Genomic DNA, 15,228 nt, shown 5'->3' on the forward strand with positions numbered 1-15,228 from the left:
TCCATTCCCAGAGTCTATCTGAACACAGCTCCATTCCCTAGTCTGTCTGTATCCAGCTCTATTCCCAGAGTCTGTCTGTACCCAACTCCATTTCGTAGACTGTCTGCGCCCAGTTCCATTCCCCAGAGTCTGCCTGTACCCTGCTCCATTCCCAGAGTCTGCCTGTACCCAGCTCCATTTCCCCAGAGTCTGTCTGTACCCAGCTCCATTCCCCAGAGTCTGACTGTACCCAGCTCCATTCCCAGAGTCTTCCTGTATCCAGCTCCATTCCCAGTGTCTGTCTGTACCCAGCTCCATTCCCAGAGTCTGTCTCTACCCAGTTCCATTTCCCAGAGTCTGTCTGTACTCAGCTCCATTCCCCAGAGTCTGTCTGTACCCTGCTGTATTTCCCTGAGTCTGTCTGTACCAAGCTCCATTCCCAGATTATGTCTGTACACAGCTCCATTCCCAGAGTCTTTCTGTAAAGAGCTCCATTCCCAGTATCTGTCTGAACCCAGCTCTGATCCCAAATTCTGTCTGTACCCAGCTCCATTCCCACTGTCTGTCTGTACCCAGCTCCATTCCCCAGAGTCTGTCTGTACCCAACTCCATTTCACAGACTGTCTGTATCCAGCTCCATTCCCAGTGTCTGTCTGTACCCAGCTCCATTCCCAGAGTCTGTCTGTACCCAGCTCCATTCCCAGAGTCTGTCTGTACCCAGCTCCATTCCCAGAGTCTGTACCCAGCTCCATTCCCAGAGTCTGTCTGTACCCAGCTCCATTCGCAGAGTCTGTCTGTACCCAGCTCCATTCCTAGAGTCTTCCTGTATCCAGCTCCATTCCCAGTGTCTGTCTGTACCCAGCTCCATTCCCAGAGTCTGTCTGTACTCAGCTCCATTCCCCAGAGTCTGTCTGCACCCAGCTGCATTTCCCAGATACTGTCTGTACCAAGCTCCATTCCCAGAGTCTGTCTGTACACAGCTCCATTCCCAGAGTCTTTCTGTAAAGATCTACATTCCCAGAATCTGTCTGAACCCAGCTCTGATTGCAAATTCTATCTTTACCCAGCTCCATTCCCCAGAGTCTGTCTGTACCCAGCGCCATTCACCAGAGTCTGTCTGTACCCAGCTCCTTTCCCCAGTCTGTCTGTACCCAACTCCATTCCCCAGAGTCTGTCTGAACCCAGCTCCATTCCCCAGAGTCTGTCTGTACCCAGCTCCATTCCCCAGAGTCTGTTTGTACCCAACTCCATTCCCCAGTGTCTGTCTGTACCCAGCTCCATTCCCCAGTCTGTCTGTACCCAACTCCATTTCCAGTGTCTGTCTGTTCCCAAGTCCATTCCCCAGAGTCTGTCTGTACCCAGCTCCATTCCCCAGGGTCTGTCTGTACCCAACTCCATTCCCCGGAGTCTGTCTGTACCCAGCTCCATTCCCCAGAGACTGTCTGTACCCAGCTCCATTCCCCGGAGTCTGTCTGTACCCAGCTCCATTCCCAGAGTCTGTCTGTACCCAGCTCCATTCCCAGAGTCTGTCTGTACCCAGCTCCATTCCCAGAGTCTGTCTGTACCCAGCTCCATTCCCAGAGTCTGTCTGTACCCAGCTCCATTCGCAGAGTCTGTCTGTACCCAGCTCCATTCCTAGAGTCTTCCTGTATCCAGCTCCATTCCCAGTGTCTGTCTGTACCCAGCTCCATTCCCAGAGTCTGTCTGTACTCAGCTCCATTCCCCAGAGTCTGTCTGCACCCAGCTGCATTTCCCAGATACTGTCTGTACCAAGCTCCATTCCCAGAGTCTGTCTGTACACAGCTCCATTCCCAGAGTCTTTCTGTAAAGATCTACATTCCCAGAATCTGTCTGAACCCAGCTCTGATTGCAAATTCTATCTGTACCCAGCTCCATTCCCCAGAGTCTGTCTGTACCCAGCGCCATTCACCAGAGTCTGTCTGTACCCAGCTCCTTTCCCCAGTCTGTCTGTACCCAACTCCATTCCCCAGAGTCTGTCTGAACCCAGCTCCATTCCCCAGAGTCTGTCTGTACCCAGCTCCATTCCCCAGAGTCTGTTTGTACCCAACTCCATTCCCCAGTGTCTGTCTGTACCCAGCTCCATTCCCCAGTCTGTCTGTACCCAACTCCATTTCCAGTGTCTGTCTGTTCCCAAGTCCATTCCCCAGAGTCTGTCTGTACCCAGCTCCATTCCCCAGGGTCTGTCTGTACCCAACTCCATTCCCCGGAGTCTGTCTGTACCCAGCTCCATTCCCCAGAGACTGTCTGTACCCAGCTCCATTCCCCGGAGTCTGTCTTTACCCAGCTCCATTCCCAGAGTCTGTCTATTCCCAGTTCCATTCCCAAGTCTGTCTGTACCCAGCTCCATTCCCATAGTCTGACTCTACCCAGCTCCATTCCCAGAGTCTGTCTGTACCCAGCTCCATTCCCAGAGGCTGTCTGAACACAGCTCCATTCCCAGAGTCTGTCTGTACCCAGCTCCATTCCCAGAGTCTGTCTGTACCCAGCTCCATTCCCCAGATTCTGTCTGTCCCCAGCTCCATTCCCCAGTCTGTCTGTACCCAGCTCCACTCCCAGCATCTGTCTGTGCCCAGCTCCATCCCTAGAGTCTGCCTGTACCCAGCTCTGTTCCCAAAGGCTGTCTGTACCCAGTTCCATTCCCAGAGTCTTGCTGTACTCAGCTCCATTCCCCAGCTCCATTCCCAGAGTCTGTCTGAACACAGCTCCATTTCCGGAGTCTGTCTGAACACAGCTACATTCCCCAGTCTGTCTGTATCCAGCTCTATTCCCAGAGTCTGTCTGTACCCAACTCCACTTCGTAGACTGTCTGCGCCCAGTTCCATTCCCCAGAGTCTGCCTGTACCCAGCTCCATTCCCAGAGTCTGCCTGTACCCAGCTCCATTTCCCCAGAGTCTGTCTGTACCCAGCTCCAGTCCCCAGAGTCTGACTGTACCCAGTTCCATTCCCCAGAGTCTGCCTGTACCCAGTTCCATTCCCAGAGTCTGTCTGTTCGCAGCATCATTCCCAGAGTCTGTCTCTACCCAGTTCCATTCCCCAGAGTCTGCCTGTACACAGCTCCATTCCCAGAGTCTGTCTGTACCCAGCTCCATTCCCAGAGTCTGTCTATTCTTAGTTCCATTCCCAGAGTCTTTCTGTACCCAGTTCCATTCCCAGAGTCCGTCTGTACCCAGCTCCATTCCCACAGTCTGTCTGTACCCAGCTCCATTCCCAGAGTCTGTCTGTGCACAGCTCCATTCCCAGACTCTGACTGTACCCAGTTCCATTCCCAGAGTCTGTCTGTACCCAACTCCATTCCCAAAGTCTGTCTGTACCCAGTTCCATTCCCAGAGTCTGGCTGTACCCAGCTCCATTCCCCAGCTCCATTCCCAGTGTCTGTCTGTACCCAGTTCCTTTCCCAGAGTCTGTCTGTACACAGCTCCATTCCCCAGAGTCTGTCTGTACCCAGCTCAGCTCCATTCCCCAGAGTCTGTCTGTACCCAGCTCCATTCCCCAGAGTCTGTCTGTACCCAACTCCTTTCCCCAGTGTCTGTCTGTACCCAGCTCCATTCCCCAGTCTGTCTGTACCCAACTCCATTCCCAGTGTCTGTCTGTTCCGAACGCCATTCCCCAGAGTCTGTCTGTACCCAGCTCCATTCCCCAGAGACTGTCTGTACCCAACTCCATTCCCCAGAGTCTGTCTGTACCCAGCTCCATTCCCCAGAGACTGTCTGTACCCAGCTCCATTCCCTGGAGTCTGTCTGTACCCAGCTCCATTCCCAGAGTCTGTCTATTCCCAGTTCCATTCCCAGAGTCTGTCTGTACCCAGCTCCATTCCCACAGTCTGACTCTACCCAGCTCCATTCCCACAGTCTTTCTTTACCCAGCTCCATTCCCAGCATCTGTCTGTGCCCAGTTCCATCCCCAGAGTCTGCCTGTACCCAGCTCTGTTCCCAAAGTCTGTCTGTACCGAGTTCCATTCCCAGAGTCTGGCTGTACCCAGCTCCATTCCCAGAGGCTGTCTGAACACAGCTCCATTCCCAGAGTCTGTCCGTACCCAGCTCCATTCCCAGAGTCTGTCTGTACCCAGCTCCATTCCCCAGAGTCTGATTCTACCCAGCTCCATTCCCCAGACTCTGTCTGTACCCAGCTCCATTCCCCAGACTCTGTCTGTACCCAGCTCCATTCCCCAGTCTGTCTGTACCCAGCTCCATTCCCAGCATCTGCCTGCACCCAGCTCTGTTCGAAAAAGTCAGTCTGTACCCAGTTCCATTCCCAGAGTCTGGCTGTACTCACCTCCATTCCCCAGCTCCATTCCCAGAGCCTGTCTGAACACAGCTCCATTCCCAGAGTCTATCTGAACACAGCTCCATTCCCTAGTCTGTCTGTATCCAGCTCTATTCCCAGAGTCTGTCTGTACCCAACTCCATTTCGTAGACTGTCTGCGCCCAGTTCCATTCCCCAGAGTCTGCCTGTACCCTGCTCCATTCCCAGAGTCTGCCTGTACCCAGCTCCATTTCCCCAGAGTCTGTCTGTACCCAGCTCCATTCCCCAGAGTCTGACTGTACCCAGCTCCATTCCCAGAGTCTTCCTGTATCCAGCTCCATTCCCAGTGTCTGTCTGTACCCAGCTCCATTCCCAGAGTCTGTCTCTACCCAGTTCCATTTCCCAGAGTCTGTCTGTACTCAGCTCCATTCCCCAGAGTCTGTCTGTACCCTGCTGTATTTCCCTGAGTCTGTCTGTACCAAGCTCCATTCCCAGATTATGTCTGTACACAGCTCCATTCCCAGAGTCTTTCTGTAAAGAGCTCCATTCCCAGTATCTGTCTGAACCCAGCTCTGATCCCAAATTCTGTCTGTACCCAGCTCCATTCCCACTGTCTGTCTGTACCCAGCTCCATTCCCCAGAGTCTGTCTGTACCCAACTCCATTTCACAGACTGTCTGTGCCCAGTTCCATTCCCCAGTCTGTCTGTAACCAGCTCCATTCCCCAGGGGTTGTCTGTACTCAGCTCTCTTCCCAGAGTCTGCCTGTACCCAGCTCCATTCCCAGAGTCTGCCTGTAACCAGCTCCATTTCCCGCAGTCTGTCTGTACCCACCTCCATTTGCCAGTCTTCCTGTATCCAGCTCCCTTCCCCAGAGTCTGTCTGCACCCAGCTCCATTTCCCGGAGTCTGTCTGCACCCAGCTCCATTCCCCAGTCTGTCTGTATCCAGCTGCATTCCCCAGTCTGTCTGTACCCAGCTCCGTTCCCCAGAGTCTGTCTGTACCCAACTCCATTCCCCAGAGTCTGTCTGTACCCAGCTCCATTCCCCAGAGACTTTCTGTACCCAGCTCCATTCCCCGGAGTCTGTCTGTACCCAGCTCCATTCCCAGTGTCTGTCTGTACCCAGCTCCATTCCCAGAGTCTGTCTATTCTTAGTTCTATTCCCAGAGTCTGGCTTTACCCAGCACCATTCCCCAGCTCCATTCCCAGAGTCAGTCTGAACACAGCTCCATTCCCAGAGTCTGTCTGTACCCAGCTCCATTCCCAGACTCTGTCTGTACCCAGCTCCATTCCCCAGTCTGTCTGTACCCAGCTCCATTCCCAGCATCTGTCTGTGCCCAGCTCCATCCCCAGAGTCTGCCTGTACCCAGCTCTGTTCCCAAAGTCTGTCTGTACCCAGTTCCATTCCCAGAGTCTGGCTCTACTCAGCTCCATTCCCCAGCTCCATTCCCAGAGTCTGTCTGAACACAACTCCATTCCCAGAGTCTGTCTGAGCACAGCTCCATTCCCCAGTCTGTCTGCATCCGGCTCTATTCCCAGAGTCTGTCTGTACCCAACTCCATTTCGCAGACTGTCTGTGCCCAGTTCCATTCCCCAGAGTCTGCCTGTACCCGGCTCCATTCCCAGAGTCTGCCTGCACCCAGCTCCATTTCTCCAGAGTGTGTCTGTACCCAGCTCCATTCCCCAAAATCTGACTGTACCCAGCTCCATTCCCCAGAGTCTGTCTGTACCCAGGTCCATTCCCAGAGTCTGACTATACCCAGCTCCATTCCCCAGAGTCTGTCTGTACCCAGCTCCATTCCCCAGAGTCTGTCTGTACCCAGCTCCATTCCCCAAAGTCTGACTGTACCCAGCTCCATTCCCCAGAGTCTGTCTGTACCCAGGTCCATTCCCAGAGTCTGACTATACCCAGCTACATTCCCCAGAGTCTGACTGTACCCAGCTTCATTCCCCAGAGTGTGTCTGTACCCAGCTCCATTCCCCAGTCTGTCTGTACCCAGTTCCATTCCCAGAGTCTGTCTGTACCCAGATCCATTCCCAGAGTCTGTCTATACCCAGGTCGATTCCCAGAGTCTGACTATACCCAGCTGCATTCCCCAGAGTCTGTCTGTGCCCAGCTCCATTCCCCAGTCCGTCTGCACCCAGTTCCATTCCCAGAGTCAGTCTGCACCCAGATCCATTCCCAGAGTCTGTCTGTTCCCAGTTCCATTCCCAGAGTCTGTCTGTACCCACTTCCATTCCCATAGTCTGACTCTACCCGGCTCCATTCCCCAGAGTCTGTCTGTACCCAGCTCCATTTCCCAGAATCTGTCTGTTCCCATCTCCATTCCCAGAATCTGCCTGTACCCAGCTCCATTCCCCAGAGTCTGTCTGTACCCAGCTCCATTCCTAGAGTCTTCCTGTATCCAGCTCCATTCCCCGGAGTCTGTCTGTACCCAGCTCCATTCCCAGAGTCTGTCTGTACCCAGCTCCATTCCCAGAGTCTGTCTGTACCCAGCTCCATTCCCAGAGTCTGTCTGTACCCAGCTCCATTCCCAGAGTCTGTCTGTACCCAGCTCCATTCGCAGAGTCTGTCTGTACCCAGCTCCATTCCTAGAGTCTTCCTGTATCCAGCTCCATTCCCAGTGTCTGTCTGTACCCAGCTCCATTCCCAGAGTCTGTCTGTACTCAGCTCCATTCCCCAGAGTCTGTCTGCACCCAGCTGCATTTCCCAGATACTGTCTGTACCAAGCTCCATTCCCAGAGTCTGTCTGTACACAGCTCCATTCCCAGAGTCTTTCTGTAAAGATCTACATTCCCAGAATCTGTCTGAACCCAGCTCTGATTGCAAATTCTATCTTTACCCAGCTCCATTCCCCAGAGTCTGTCTGTACCCAGCGCCATTCACCAGAGTCTGTCTGTACCCAGCTCCTTTCCCCAGTCTGTCTGTACCCAACTCCATTCCCCAGAGTCTGTCTGAACCCAGCTCCATTCCCCAGAGTCTGTCTGTACCCAGCTCCATTCCCCAGAGTCTGTTTGTACCCAACTCCATTCCCCAGTGTCTGTCTGTACCCAGCTCCATTCCCCAGTCTGTCTGTACCCAACTCCATTTCCAGTGTCTGTCTGTTCCCAAGTCCATTCCCCAGAGTCTGTCTGTACCCAGCTCCATTCCCCAGGGTCTGTCTGTACCCAACTCCATTCCCCGGAGTCTGTCTGTACCCAGTTCTGTTCCCAAAGGCTGTCTGTACCCAGTTCCATTCCCAGAGTCTTGCTGTACTCAGCTCCATTCCCCAGCTCCATTCCCACAGTCTGTCTGAACACAGCTCCATTTCCAGAGTCTGTCTGAACACAGCTACATTCCCCAGTCTGTCTGTATCCATCTCTATTCCCAGAGTCTGTCTGTACCCAACTCCACTTCGTAGACTGTCTGCGCCCAGTTCCATTCCCCAGAGTCTGCCTGTACCCAGCTCCATTTCCCCAGAGTCTGTCTGTACCCAGCTCCAGTCCCCAGAGTCTGACTGTACCCAGCTCCATTCCCAGAGTCTGTCTATTCCCAGTTCCATTCCCAAGTCTGTCTGTACCCAGCTCCATTCCCATAGTCTGACTCTACCCAGCTCCATTCCCAGAGTCTGTCTGTACCGAACTCCATTCCCAGAGGCTGTCTGAACACAGCTCCATTCCCAGAGTCTGTCTGTACCCAGCTCCATTCCCAGAGTCTGTCTGTACCCAGCTCCAGTCCCCAGACTCTGTCTGTACCCAGCTCCATTCCCCAGTCTGTCTGTACCCAGCTCCACTCCCAGCATCTGTCTGTGCCCAGCTCCATCCCTAGAGTCTGCCTGTACCCAGCTCTGTTCCCAAAGGCGGTCTGTACCCAGTTCCATTCCCAGAGTCTTGCTGTACTCAGCTCCATTCCCCAGCTCCATTCCCAGAGTCTGTCTGAACACAGCTCCATTTCCGGAGTCTGTCTGAACACAGCTACATTCCCCAGTCTGTCTGTATCCAGCTCTATTCCCAGAGTCTGTCTGTACCCAACTCCACTTCGTAGACTGTCTGCGCCCAGTTCCATTCCCCAGAGTCTGCCTGTACCCAGCTCCATTCCCAGAGTCTGCCTGTACCCAGCTCCATTTCCCCAGAGTCTGTCTGTACCCAGCTCCAGTCCCCAGAGTCTGACTGTACCCAGTTCCATTCCCCAGAGTCTGCCTGTACCCAGTTCCATTCCCAGAGTCTGTCTGTTCGCAGCATCATTCCCAGAGTCTGTCTCTACCCAGTTCCATTCCCCAGAGTCTGCCTGTACACAGCTCCATTCCCAGAGTCTGTCTGTACCCAGCTCCATTCCCAGAGTCTGTCTATTCTTAGTTCCATTCCCAGAGTCTTTCTGTACCCAGTTCCATTCCCAGAGTCCGTCTGTACCCAGCTCCATTCCCACAGTCTGTCTGTACCCAGCTCCATTCCCAGAGTCTGTCTGTGCACAGCTCCATTCCCAGACTCTGACTGTACCCAGTTCCATTCCCAGAGTCTGTCTGTACCCAACTCCATTCCCAAAGTCTGTCTGTACCCAGTTCCATTCCCAGAGTCTGGCTGTACCCAGCTCCATTCCCCAGCTCCATTCCCAGTGTCTGTCTGTACCCAGTTCCTTTCCCAGAGTCTGTCTGTACACAGCTCCATTCCCCAGAGTCTGTCTGTACCCAGCTCAGCTCCATTCCCCAGAGTCTGTCTGTACCCAGCTCCATTCCCCAGAGTCTGTCTGTACCCAACTCCTTTCCCCAGTGTCTGTCTGTACCCAGCTCCATTCCCCAGTCTGTCTGTACCCAACTCCATTCCCAGTGTCTGTCTGTTCCGAACGCCATTCCCCAGAGTCTGTCTGTACCCAGCTCCATTCCCCAGAGACTGTCTGTACCCAACTCCATTCCCCAGAGTCTGTCTGTACCCAGCTCCATTCCCCAGAGACTGTCTGTACCCAGCTCCATTCCCTGGAGTCTGTCTGTACCCAGCTCCATTCCCAGAGTCTGTCTATTCCCAGTTCCATTCCCAGAGTCTGTCTGTACCCAGCTCCATTCCCACAGTCTGACTCTACCCAGCTCCATTCCCACAGTCTTTCTTTACCCAGCTCCATTCCCAGCATCTGTCTGTGCCCAGTTCCATCCCCAGAGTCTGCCTGTACCCAGCTCTGTTCCCAAAGTCTGTCTGTACCGAGTTCCATTCCCAGAGTCTGGCTGTACCCAGCTCCATTCCCAGAGGCTGTCTGAACACAGCTCCATTCCCAGAGTCTGTCCGTACCCAGCTCCATTCCCAGAGTCTGTCTGTACCCAGCTCCATTCCCCAGAGTCTGATTCTACCCAGCTCCATTCCCCAGACTCTGTCTGTACCCAGCTCCATTCCCCAGACTCTGTCTGTACCCAGCTCCATTCCCCAGTCTGTCTGTACCCAGCTCCATTCCCAGCATCTGCCTGCACCCAGCTCTGTTCGAAAAAGTCAGTCTGTACCCAGTTCCATTCCCAGAGTCTGGCTGTACTCACCTCCATTCCCCAGCTCCATTCCCAGAGCCTGTCTGAACACAGCTCCATTCCCAGAGTCTATCTGAACACAGCTCCATTCCCTAGTCTGTCTGTATCCAGCTCTATTCCCAGAGTCTGTCTGTACCCAACTCCATTTCGTAGACTGTCTGCGCCCAGTTCCATTCCCCAGAGTCTGCCTGTACCCTGCTCCATTCCCAGAGTCTGCCTGTACCCAGCTCCATTTCCCCAGAGTCTGTCTGTACCCAGCTCCATTCCCCAGAGTCTGACTGTACCCAGCTCCATTCCCAGAGTCTTCCTGTATCCAGCTCCATTCCCAGTGTCTGTCTGTACCCAGCTCCATTCCCAGAGTCTGTCTCTACCCAGTTCCATTTCCCAGAGTCTGTCTGTACTCAGCTCCATTCCCCAGAGTCTGTCTGTACCCTGCTGTATTTCCCTGAGTCTGTCTGTACCAAGCTCCATTCCCAGATTATGTCTGTACACAGCTCCATTCCCAGAGTCTTTCTGTAAAGAGCTCCATTCCCAGTATCTGTCTGAACCCAGCTCTGATCCCAAATTCTGTCTGTACCCAGCTCCATTCCCACTGTCTGTCTGTACCCAGCTCCATTCCCCAGAGTCTGTCTGTACCCAACTCCATTTCACAGACTGTCTGTGCCCAGTTCCATTCCCCAGTCTGTCTGTAACCAGCTCCATTCCCCAGGGGTTGTCTGTACTCAGCTCTCTTCCCAGAGTCTGCCTGTACCCAGCTCCATTCCCAGAGTCTGCCTGTAACCAGCTCCATTTCCCGCAGTCTGTCTGTACCCACCTCCATTTGCCAGTCTTCCTGTATCCAGCTCCCTTCCCCAGAGTCTGTCTGCACCCAGCTCCATTTCCCGGAGTCTGTCTGCACCCAGCTCCATTCCCCAGTCTGTCTGTATCCAGCTGCATTCCCCAGTCTGTCTGTACCCAGCTCCGTTCCCCAGAGTCTGTCTGTACCCAACTCCATTCCCCAGAGTCTGTCTGTACCCAGCTCCATTCCCCAGAGACTTTCTGTACCCAGCTCCATTCCCCGGAGTCTGTCTGTACCCAGCTCCATTCCCAGTGTCTGTCTGTACCCAGCTCCATTCCCAGAGTCTGTCTATTCTTAGTTCCATTCCCAGAGTCTGGCTTTACCCAGCACCATTCCCCAGCTCCATTCCCAGAGTCAGTCTGAACACAGCTCCATTCCCAGAGTCTGTCTGTACCCAGCTCCATTCCCAGACTCTGTCTGTACCCAGCTCCATTCCCCAGTCTGTCTGTACCCAGCTCCATTCCCAGCATCTGTCTGTGCCCAGCTCCATCCCCAGAGTCTGCCTGTACCCAGCTCTGTTCCCAAAGTCTGTCTGTACCCAGTTCCATTCCCAGAGTCTGGCTCTACTCAGCTCCATTCCCCAGCTCCATTCCCAGAGTCTGTCTGAACACAACTCCATTCCCAGAGTCTGTCTGAGCACAGCTCCATTCCCCAGTCTGTCTGCATCCAGCTCTATTCCCAGAGTCTGTCTGTACCCAACTCCATTTCGCAGACTGTCTGTGCCCAGTTCCATTCCCCAGAGTCTGCCTGTACCCGGCTCCATTCCCAGAGTCTGCCTGCACCCAGCTCCATTTCTCCAGAGTGTGTCTGTACCCAGCTCCATTCCCCAAAATCTGACTGTACCCAGCTCCATTCCCCAGAGTCTGTCTGTACCCAGGTCCATTCCCAGAGTCTGACTATACCCAGCTCCATTCCCCAGAGTCTGTCTGTACCCAGCTCCATTCCCCAGAGTCTGTCTGTACCCAGCTCCATTCCCCAAAGTCTGACTGTACCCAGCTCCATTCCCCAGAGTCTGTCTGTACCCAGGTCCATTCCCAGAGTCTGACTATACCCAGCTACATTCCCCAGAGTCTGACTGTACCCAGCTTCATTCCCCAGAGTGTGTCTGTACCCAGCTCCATTCCCCAGTCTGTCTGTACCCAGGTCCATTCCCAGAGTCTGACTATACCCAGCTACATTCCCCAGAGTCTGACTGTACCCAGCTTCATTCCCCAGAGTGTGTCTGTACCCAGCTCCATTCCCCAGTCTGTCTGTACCCAGTTCCATTCCCAGAGTCTGTCTGTACCCAGATCCATTCCCAGAGTCTGTCTATACCCAGGTCGATTCCCAGAGTCTGACTATACCCAGCTGCATTCCCCAGAGTCTGTCTGTGCCCAGCTCCATTCCCCAGTCCGTCTGCACCCAGTTCCATTCCCAGAGTCAGTCTGCACCCAGATCCATTCCCAGAGTCTGTCTGTTCCCAGTTCCATTCCCAGAGTCTGTCTGTACCCACTTCCATTCCCATAGTCTGACTCTACCCGGCTCCATTCCCCAGAGTCTGTCTGTACCCAGCTCCATTTCCCAGAATCTGTCTGTTCCCATCTCCATTCCCAGAATCTGCCTGTACCCAGCTCCATTCCCCAGAGTCTGTCTGTACCCAGCTCCATTCCTAGAGTCTTCCTGTATCCAGCTCCATTCCCCGGAGTCTGTCTGTACCCAGCTCCATTCCCAGAGTCTGTCTGTACCCAGCTCCATTCCCAGAGTCTGTCTGTACCCAGCTCCATTCCCAGAGTCTGTCTGTACCCAGCTCCATTCCCAGAGTCTGTCTGTACCCAGCTCCATTCGCAGAGTCTGTCTGTACCCAGCTCCATTCCTAGAGTCTTCCTGTATCCAGCTCCATTCCCAGTGTCTGTCTGTACCCAGCTCCATTCCCAGAGTCTGTCTGTACTCAGCTCCATTCCCCAGAGTCTGTCTGCACCCAGCTGCATTTCCCAGATACTGTCTGTACCAAGCTCCATTCCCAGAGTCTGTCTGTACACAGCTCCATTCCCAGAGTCTTTCTGTAAAGATCTACATTCCCAGAATCTGTCTGAACCCAGCTCTGATTGCAAATTCTATCTTTACCCAGCTCCATTCCCCAGAGTCTGTCTGTACCCAGCGCCATTCACCAGAGTCTGTCTGTACCCAGCTCCTTTCCCCAGTCTGTCTGTACCCAACTCCATTCCCCAGAGTCTGTCTGAACCCAGCTCCATTCCCCAGAGTCTGTCTGTACCCAGCTCCATTCCCCAGAGTCTGTTTGTACCCAACTCCATTCCCCAGTGTCTGTCTGTACCCAGCTCCATTCCCCAGTCTGTCTGTACCCAACTCCATTTCCAGTGTCTGTCTGTTCCCAAGTCCATTCCCCAGAGTCTGTCTGTACCCAGCTCCATTCCCCAGGGTCTGTCTGTACCCAACTCCATTCCCCGGAGTCTGTCTGTACCCAGTTCTGTTCCCAAAGGCTGTCTGTACCCAGTTCCATTCCCAGAGTCTTGCTGTACTCAGCTCCATTCCCCAGCTCCATTCCCACAGTCTGTCTGAACACAGCTCCATTTCCAGAGTCTGTCTGAACACAGCTACATTCCCCAGTCTGTCTGTATCCATCTCTATTCCCAGAGTCTGTCTGTACCCAACTCCACTTCGTAGACTGTCTGCGCCCAGTTCCATTCCCCAGAGTCTGCCTGTACCCAGCTCCATTTCCCCAGAGTCTGTCTGTACCCAGCTCCAGTCCCCAGAGTCTGACTGTACCCAGCTCCATTCCCCAGAGTCTGCCTGTACCCAGCTCCACTCCCAGCATCTGTCTGTGCCCAGCTCCATCCCTAGAGTCTGCCTGTACCCAGCTCTGTTCCCAAAGGCTGTCTGTACCCAGTTCCATTCCCAGAGTCTTGCTGTACTCAGCTCCATTCCCCAGATCCATTCCCAGAGTCTGTCTGAACACAGCTCCATTTCCAGAGTCTGTCTGAACACAGCTACATTCCCCAGTCTGTCTGTATCCAGCTCTATTCCCAGAGTCTGTCTGTACCCAACTCCACTTCGTAGACTGTCTGCACCCAGTTCCATTCTCCAGAGTCTGCCTGTACCCAGCTCCATTTCCCCAGAGTCTGTCTGTACCCAGCTCCAGTCCCCAAGAGTCTGACTGTACCCAGCTCCATTCCCCAGAGTCTGCCTGTACCCAGTTCCATTCCCAGAGTCTGTCTGTTCGCAGCATCATTCCCAGAGTCTGTCTCTACCCAGTTCCATTCCCCAGAGTCTGCCTGTACACAGCTCCATTCCCAGAGTCTGTCTGTACCCAGCTCCATTCCCAGAGTCTGTCTATTCCCAGTTCCATTCCCAGAGTCTTTCTGTACCCAGTTCCATTCCCAGAGTCCGTCTGTACCCAGCTCCATTCCCACAGTCTGTCTGTACCCAGCTCCATTCCCAGAGTCTGTCTGTGCACACCTCCATTCCCAGAGTCTGTCTCTACCCAGTTCCATTTCCCAGAGTCTGTCTGTACTCCGCTCCATTCCCCAGAGTCTGTCTGTACACAGCTCCATTCCCCACAGTCTGTCTGTACACAGCTCCATTCCCAGAGTCTGTCTGTACCCAGCTGCATTTCCCGGAGTCTGTCTGTACCAAGCTCCATTCCCAGATTCTGTCTGTGCACAGCTCCATTTCCCAGAGTCTTTCTGTAAAGAGCTCCATTCCCAGGATCTGTCTGAACCCAGCTCTGATCCCAAATTCTGTCTGTACCCAGCTCCATTCCCACTGTCTGTCTGTACCCAGCTCCATTCCCCAGATTCTGTCTGTACCCAACTCCATTTCACAGACTGTCTGTGCCCAGTTCCATTCCCCAGTCTGTCTGTAACCAGCTCCATTCCCCAGGGGTTGTCTGTACTCAGCTCTCTTCCATGAGTCTGCCTGTACCCAGCTCCATTCCCAGAGTCTGCCTGTAACCAGCTCCATTTCCCGCAGCCTTTCTGTACCCAGCTCCATTTGCCAGTCTTCCTGTATCCAGCTCCCTTCCCCAGAGTCTGTCTGCACCCAGCTCCATTCCCCAGTCTGTCTGTATCCAGCTCCATTCCCCAGTCTGTCTGTACCCAGCTCCGTTCCCAGAGTCTGTCTGTACCCAGCTCCATTCCCCAGATTCTGCCTGTACACAGCTCCATTCCCAGTGTCTGTCTGTACCCAGCTCCATTCCCCAGTCCGTCTGTACCCAACTCCATTCCCCAGAGTCTCTCTGTACCCAGCTCCATTCCCCAGAGTCTGTCTGTACCCAGCTCCATTCCCCAGAGTCTGTCTGTACCCAGCGGCATTCCCCAGTCTGTCTGTACCCAACTCCATTCCCCAGAGTCTGTCTGTACCCAGCTCCATTCCCCAGAGTCTGTCTGTACCCAGCTCCATTCCCAGAGTCTTTCTTTACCCAGCTCCATTTCCTGGAGTCTGTCTGCACCCAGCTCCATTCCCAGAGTCTGCCTGCACCCAGCTCTGTTCCCAGCATCTGTCTGTGCCCAGTTCCATCCCCAGAGTCTGCCTGCACCCAGCTCTGTTCCCAAAGTCTGTCTGTACCGAGTTCCATTCCCAGAGTCTGGCTGTACCAAGCTCCATTCCCAGAGGCTGTCTGAACACAGCTCCATTCCCCCAGTCTGTCCGTACCCAGCTCCATTCCCAGAGT

The sequence above is a fragment of the Somniosus microcephalus genome, chromosome 23 (assembly GCF_052327205.1).
Source record: "Somniosus microcephalus isolate GS21.2 chromosome 23, FLI_Smic_1.0, whole genome shotgun sequence".
NCBI classification, from domain to species: Eukaryota; Metazoa; Chordata; class Chondrichthyes; order Squaliformes; family Somniosidae; genus Somniosus; species Somniosus microcephalus.